We start from the raw sequence: 8,539 nt of genomic DNA, 5'->3' as shown, positions 1-8,539 counted from the left end.
GCCTCCCGGCAGCTGGAGAAAGGAACATCTTCTCCCAAACATGGCTGGAAACAAGCAAAGTTTTCCATTTACTTTATTCAGTTTCCTTCCCAGAAGAGGCGCTGCCAAATACGTAGTTGTTGAATCAAACTTTGAAAAGTGGGTGTGGTGGTTATGGACAATTCTTATTCAAGATCTAAAGCCGCAATTCGCCAAAAAGGGAGTAAAGGTTAATTTGTTTTATTTCATTTTATTTCATTTATTTATTTATTATTTTTTTTTGGTAGTGCAATCGCTCAATTTGATATTGTTTTTGAGATATAATAATCCATTTAAGTATAACTCTGCCACGGTAACATATAAACATGCTATTCTACACACAGACACAGACACATACACACCCACACACGCATATATATATATATATGATATATATATATAATATATATATATATATATATATATTAATATATATATATATATATGTATGTATAACTGAATCACGAAAGTTAGGAACGTGATAAATCCATAAATAAAGATAAATGCCACCAGAAACAAAATCCTCTGATTCCACGTTGGCAGAGTGGGGAATCGAACTCCAGAATACCGAATTGGTAGGCAAGCACGTAAACCACTCGTCAAACGATGAACTTTATCAATAAGTAACGATACACTTTTTTTATTCGAAAAGTATCTTCAGGGAGTTCGAATATATATATTTTTTTTTGCTTACATTAATTTCAAAAGATTGTTATATGGGTTTTAAACATACCACAGTGTTGATTCTTCAGTTTTTTTGCCAGATATTTCCGGTAACTCAAAACATATTATATATTACCTTTCCATAATAACCTATATTACATTTCCATAATTACCAGAGAATGATCTCCGAGTGCAGAGGCGAATGAAAACCGAGAATTTTATCAAAGGTAATGGAATCCGAGCTCTATGTGGACAGATTTCTTTGATCTCTTATCCCCATTCAATTCTGATCGAGCAAAGGTTTCTCCATTTGCATTAATTTTTTTTTTCTTCTTTTTTTTTCTGCTTTACACTTTACAGTTTAGAAATGGTCGATAGATTTGTGTGCCGAGCGGTGGTCTGCTGTTTCTTTTATTCGGTATTCAATACGAGGTTGAAATACCAGACTGGAAAGGATTAAGTTTGAATTATTGCTCTACAAACTGTAGTAGGAAAATTCAGATGAAGCAATGGAAAAATGATGTTGCTCTACAAAAGAGTACGAAATGCAGATTATATATATATATATATATATAGTATATATATATATATATATATATATATATATATATATTTGTGTGTGTGTGTGTGTGTGTGTGTGTGGGTGTGTGTGTGTGTGTGTGTGTTTAAACTACTCTGTGTACTTCTTCCATGCATATCTGAATGTTATTAATAGGGGTGACAACTTTTAAATTAATATCTGATTTTAATCATTTTCAGAGTATGCAAAATGAAAAAAAAATCATAAAGTGGTAAGTGTGACTACTTTATTTTTCCTCGTTTCAGTTTAACTCTTTTAATTCAAGACTTCAACATTTCAAGTTCCGTGTGAATGTACTACCTTGCCTGATAGGAACCTGATGGTATACATTCGCGCACGTTCTGGTATTTTTGCCATTATGGTTTCTGCCCAAGCTGTTTCAAGTGCAAAGCTCCAAAAATCTACAAACTTTGTATCACTCTTCGTTAAAGAGGTCCTTTCCTCTGTATGTCCGAGACTTTGCCCATGAATGTTACTGAGTATAGATGACAGCCATGAATATTTGTCATATTATAAATCCTGGTAACTATTTCCATTTTCTATTTTTAGTCTCTGGTGAAACAAGTATATTGCGTTATATATTATTTGACAACAACAATTACTGCTACTAATACTGCTACTACTACGATAAAAAGCAATTAAAATATATATTCATCCTCCTAAGTTACCGTAGCTTATGCGTGCCCCATATTCCTTACTATAAATTTCGAAAACTTAAAATTGCTGAAGTCACTTATATATTATCAGATTACCTAAATGAGTCATAATTAAACCCCTACTTAGGGACATCACTTTGTTCAACCAGGTTATTACTCTAAAAGTCCTAAGGATTGCTCTTTAGAGCATAAACTTGGGTTTTCTGTCGCTTGGAATTTCAGTGTGAGACTTTTACTCAATCTAACTTTAAAAGTAGATTTAACTTTGTTTTCATCTCACTTATATGTCAGTTAGTTGACCTTATGCTAAATGGCTTACCATCTTCGTTCATGAATTAATATAAAATGGTTGAAAAAGGAATTTAATGAATTCAGTTATTTTGTGTTCAGAAGTCATTTGAATTTAACCACTTATGTATTTTATATAGTGTTTCGATACTATTTTTTATTTGAAATCTGATGATAAGATTATCTCCCAGAAAGTTTTGGAGTTTACAAATAATTCTTTACTCTAACTGAGTCAAATTGTCCACAATTTAATTTCAAGTTGGCAGAGTCAGTTGCTCTGCTCATCGCCACATACAGTTGGCCATGCGTGAACATGGGTGACGGCAGAGACACACCAACACGATCCAAAGTCTAGCCCTGCGACTACTTGTTTGCAGTGAATGAGAAGGCCAAATTGATGGGATACTGCCTGCGCCGTAACTGGAACGGAAACTGGTTGCCTGGAGGCATCAGAGGAATCTGGGGGATGAACAGACGTTTGCCGGTGTGAGGTCCCATTGCTATCACTGCTTCGATGACGTGGGAGTTTAGCTCCATAACAGTGTATCTCGTTCCGTTGCAATGTCCATTGGCAGGATCGAAATTCTGAAGCAACATTACCGGGCAGTACTTCTTCAACATTATTTTGTGCACCGGCAGTCCCGATGGATTTAAGTTATTCAAAAGATCTTGCGGATGTTGATGATAATGTTTCATCTTCTATTGTGGTCTGAGCTGAATATTCGCGACTTTCTCCGGGGAAGTTTGTTAGCAGAAATTTATGCCATGAAATTATTGGTAAACGTAACTTAATGTACTAACGGGGAAAATAACCCGCCTCGTTTCACGGCAAAAAACAGCTCCGTTTCAGGGAATCCCTTCTCACCCCGGGGGGGGGGGGTTAGGTTGGATGAAACCCCATTACATAACATCTTAGGGGTCCCCACATAACCCTGCCAATTTCATGCCATCTGACCAGCTCCGTTTGGCCGTGCTTGAATTACAGACAGACAGACACACAGACATTGTGCCCATTATAGTATGATATATCATGTAGTCTTAAAAAAATATAGCCTTCAAAAATACAGAATGATAATACAGACTATGTTACAGATTAAAAGGCTTTTCCTTCGCTGATTATACGGCTATTTAAACAGCAATACAATCCCTTGCTCAAATACATCAGAACCGCCACTAATTAGTGGCACTCTTTCAGTTGAAGGGGTTAATTAATTTCCTTGTTTCGCTCACTAAAAGCGAGACTCATCAATATTTTACAATTATAAATTAAACCATATATTTACAGGAGTGTTTGTTTTTAAATTAAGATCATTTATCAGTGATAAGAGCGATATCGTAAAATGGAAAATAATACGATAAAGGCATCATTGGCATCCAAGTTTGAAATAAAATAGATTATATCCATGATACCCAAAAAAACCGAAAAAAAAAAAATTCTAAATACCTACCTTCAACAAGTACTTATGAAATAGTTTGTAGCTTGATATAAAACGTTATCTGATGAAAGATTAAGTCTCACTTGAATCATTTAAGTAAATTTTTTTTTATTCTACACTTTTAGAGAGAGTTTGGATGCGACGTAAGAGGTTAATTGAATCTTCTAAGTTAATTCTGTGAAAATCATAGACAACCAAGTCTGAAGGTATAGCTAGATTCCTGAACAAATTGGAAAACAAATCGATTCATTTCAAATAGGAAATTGGGGTGTTCGAAGATTTGCCATAGAATGACAGAATAAAAAGAAATGCTTTCACTATCAGGAAAAAGGAAAATAAATAACTAACAAAAGATCTAGGTACTTGACGTCTAGAGAGAGAGAGAGAGAGAGAGAGAGAGAGAGAGAGAGAGAGAGAGAGAGGGTGTCAATACCTAGTTGGTATTGTTCCTGTGCAGCGACAATTCCAGGTGAGTTAATCAAAGACTCAGAATACAGAAAATAATATACGAATTTTTCAAGCTGTATTATTGCAGTTTACTCAGATACACTACGAACAACTTTATGCACAGGCTTTTGTTATATAGATATATATATATATATATATATATATATATATATAGATATATATATATATATATATATATATATATAATATATATATATATGTATATAAATGTATATATATATATATATATATATATATATATATATATATATATATATATATATATATATATATGATATATATATATATATATATCAAAATATCCTATATATATAATATATATATAGATATATATCTATTATATTATTCCAAAAGCGTTCTTAGTATGTCTGAAATACACCATAGACAGCTTGAAATTTTTATACCATTATTTGCATTCTGAGTCACTGATAAACTCGGGAAATTGTCACTGGACAGGAACAATCCCGACATTGTCTTCAGGGCAATAAATTGCTATTTATGGAACATCAAATGCTGGGAGTATTCCTGCAAGGTACTCACCTCTCTCTCTCTCTCTCTCCTCTCTCTCTCTCTCTATCTATTCTATTGACGTGAAGTACATATAACTCTGTAAGTTATTTTTTTCCTTGGCCTGAGTGTGTGAAAGCATTTCATTTTATTTTGTCATTCTATGGCAAACCTTGAAAACACCAATTCTTGAAATGAGTCGATTTGTTTTCCAATTTGCTTAATACATGTAGTATATATATATATATATATATATATATATATATATATATATATATATATATATATATATATATATATATATATATAATACATATAGTATATATGTGTGTGTATGTGTTATGTTTACCTGTGCATGAGAGAAAGAGAGAGAGAGAGAGAGAGAGAGAGAGAGAGAGAGAGAGAGACTACAGACCTTGCAGCTCGTTCGGATTGCCCCATGTCCCTCCATGTGAGGCACCATAATGTCCACCAGAGAAATGTTAATGCATCTTCCGGTATAATTTTGCATCTTCCAATCTTGGATGGTCTGGGATGCACAGAGAGACAGAGAGAGAGAGAGAGAGAGAGAGAGAGAGAGAGAGAGGACACAGAGAGAGAGAGAGAGAGAGAGAGAGAGAGAGAGACAATTTTCTCCCGCTGAGCAACAATATTTTAAGGTTTACAGAATTGTATGTTTTGCCTTCATTCTTACGAGTTTGGCAACAGAAAATTCCGAACTTGTGAGCAATGCTCTCCTTGTTGTCTATTATTTTATACATTTGTCATGAAAAATGTCGATTATTGAACAATTCTGCGTGTTTTCGAGTTGTTTATAGGAAAATATAAGATTTTAGATTTTTTATGAGGACCATTGGTTATAAACTTTTGTTTTATATCACCAGGCAATTATATCGATATAAGAGCAATCAGTTTTTTTTATCTAGTTATAATAAGAACAAATGAAAAATGGAAATTCTTACTTGAAGGAAGATGATGTTACCGAACGTTTTTGTATCAATGTTCATAACAGCAATTTTTGGCCGTCAGTGTAGGATGAGAATGAATGGTAGGTAGTTTTCATACTAAAATTGGAGTCACATCTACCCTATGCCTTGATGATACCAAAGTCCTTCAGAAAAATGGAAATTGCACCCATAATTTTGGAACAGTAGGCACGAACCTAAGATCCTTGAAAGGAACCTGACAAATCTAGATGCTGTAGTATCCCACCAGGACTCATGCGGAAGAGTTTGCTATTAGAAACAGTGCACTTAGTGAGAAAAGTGATGGACTACTAAGGAGGCAGGATGCAACCGGAACCCCACACTATAAATATAAAAAATAACAATACAGATTTAGATGTTTAAATTCCATTTTTTTTCATTTCATGGTATGTAACTCGTATCTTTCAGACGCCTCTTGACTGAGTGCCCACGCCAGAGGTAAAAACTTATGAGGCAACACGATGGCTGAAATAAAAATGAGTAACTCGTCTAGCGCCAATATACGTTTTCACTTTAATTTCTGTCAGCCCACTGGAATAAAAAACGAGAGTATGTTTTTTTTTTTTTATAGAAATGCTATAACTATTTTATAAACATTTGAACACTTGTAAATGCTTTGCCAATAAAATTCGTAACACGACGCCAATAGATTCATAAATTACAAAAACACAGAGTATGATAAAAAAAAAAAAAAAAACTTGGTAGTTAGTTTGAATTTACTGTAAATGTTGGAATGCTATCGGAGTAACGTATATCGTAAACCTTTAATGGAAATGGACGCTGAAACGACAATACATTATAGGCCGATGGCAAATGAATATTTGCTTGACCTGGAAATGGCGAAGAGAATTATACATAGCATCCTATAGTCTGTATTCCATTTACTGAATTTAGGAAGATACCACCTCCAATATTCAATGTTCTTAATGATATCCGAATGGTAGGGTACGAAAATGGTGACACAGAACAATAATAGAATACACTCGAATCAAATTGAGAACTTTTTCTTAATGAAGGCAAATAGATTTTCAACGAAACTAGCATTAAAAATTAACTTAAGAAAGCCATGATATTTTGGCTCAGAGAGAGAGAGAGAGAGAGAGAGAGAGAGAGAGAGAGAGAGAGAGAGAGAGAGAGATGTCGGAGTGTGAATAATAACAAAAATGATGATTATAATATTAATAACAAGGAATAATGATAATATCTGTAACGAATATTTTGTGTGATTATTATAATGATGATCAATAATTATCACTATCAATACTTTACATGGTCGTGTGCATAGGAAAAACAAAGTATGTTACAAAATGCATTCTATTATTCATTGTCCAAATACTGGTCTTCATCCACACAGGCCAAACGACCCTGTGGCAAATTTCTTGGGCATCTGAACGATACTTTACACATCTTGAAACTCATTGTAACAAAGGTTTTTCTGTATAAGACTTCGTGCATAGTTCAAGTTAAAAGGAAACGTGAATTACGCGATGGAAACTGTACTGAGTGTTTGAAACAATACAAGAATTCCATATACTACTATTACTAGTACTAGCATCATCTGAGTCTTCATTCATAAAGTAGTATAGGGGCGGGGTTTCTAGTAAAGTACGTTCGTACTACAGTATCAATGAGTGGGAGGGCCCTGCAGTAATTGGGACGCTTCACTAGCCACTATCTACGAGCCTGCTACATTTAGCTAAGTTTCCCTTTAAAATTTCTTTATTTACTTTAACCAGTGCCGTAATTATGAACATTAGACATCACTGCACATTTTGCCCATTAGACTGCGGCTTCAAATAGCTATTTCCAAAATACGATCTATATCCGATTCTTAGGTCTGATTTTATTGACGAAAATCTAAATTTCGCAGCCCGGCCCAGAAACGAACAGTAGGGATGTCTGGAGTTCGATGACCGACCTGAGAAATTTCCATTTAGACTACTCTGGCAAGACGTTGCTGGGATAATAGGTCTTGGAATTTGCTGTTTACAATCTCATTCCTCTATAAATCGATGCATTATGTACATCGAAAGCGCATTTCCATTCAAATAATTATGTTCTGAAATTTACCCCAAATGTTTACCATGAAAATTTGGATTCAGACACACCTGAATGTAACGAAGGTTTCTGATGTATGATTAATCAGGACTCAATAGGATTCTTACCACTGCTATTTGTATTACTTTGTTACCATACTATTTTTTTTTTTTTTAATTTATTTAACAACTCATTTAACTTGTAGTGTTTAGGAAATATGAGCATTGGCATACCAAGAGCTCGACCATTCACGTCCGTCGTTACAAGACAAATAGGCTTTACATTCGGAGATTTGCAGTGTTACCATATAACAAATTCATGAAACGTAAGGGTAGCGGGTATAAAGGAATGCTTTGAGGCAACTGGATGCGAATTGGAAACAACTACGTTACATGATGTTTTCCTTTCTGTCGCTGGAAACCCTTTTTTTTTTCGGTCTAACAGGGGCTCGGCACGCTGAAAAATTCTATTAACTTCGAGGGGGAGAAGGCGGGGAGGAGTGAAGCTGGTTGGTTTGTTTCCAAAACTTCAAACGACGACACAAATAACGGTGGAACACGTTTATAGTACGCCTTCACCATTTCGATTCTAAACCCACTCTGAATGTCTGTGATGCAACTTCAAATTATGGTGGGCTGTTTCCAACTTCCATGAACTCGATTTAGTTATTCCTTTTTCCCAGAGAGTCCTGCAGCCACTACGCATTCTATTTATACATTTATTTTTAATTTTTTTATTCTTATGTCTTTAGAAAAACTATTCAATTAATGTTGTCCAACATGGCATTAGCAAAAGAGTGTCTGCTTCCCCAAAGGAATAATGACCAAAAAGAGTCAATTTACCTTTGACAGAAAATGTTGAAAAGAACGAGAAGATAGAGGTATGCTTCTATGATGAGAA

This window comes from Macrobrachium nipponense, chromosome 31 (genome assembly GCF_015104395.2).
Source record: "Macrobrachium nipponense isolate FS-2020 chromosome 31, ASM1510439v2, whole genome shotgun sequence".
In the NCBI taxonomy this organism is placed as follows: domain Eukaryota; kingdom Metazoa; phylum Arthropoda; class Malacostraca; order Decapoda; family Palaemonidae; genus Macrobrachium; species Macrobrachium nipponense.
The sequence above is the reverse complement of the archived record's forward strand: the minus strand, read 5'-3'. Positions refer to the sequence as shown.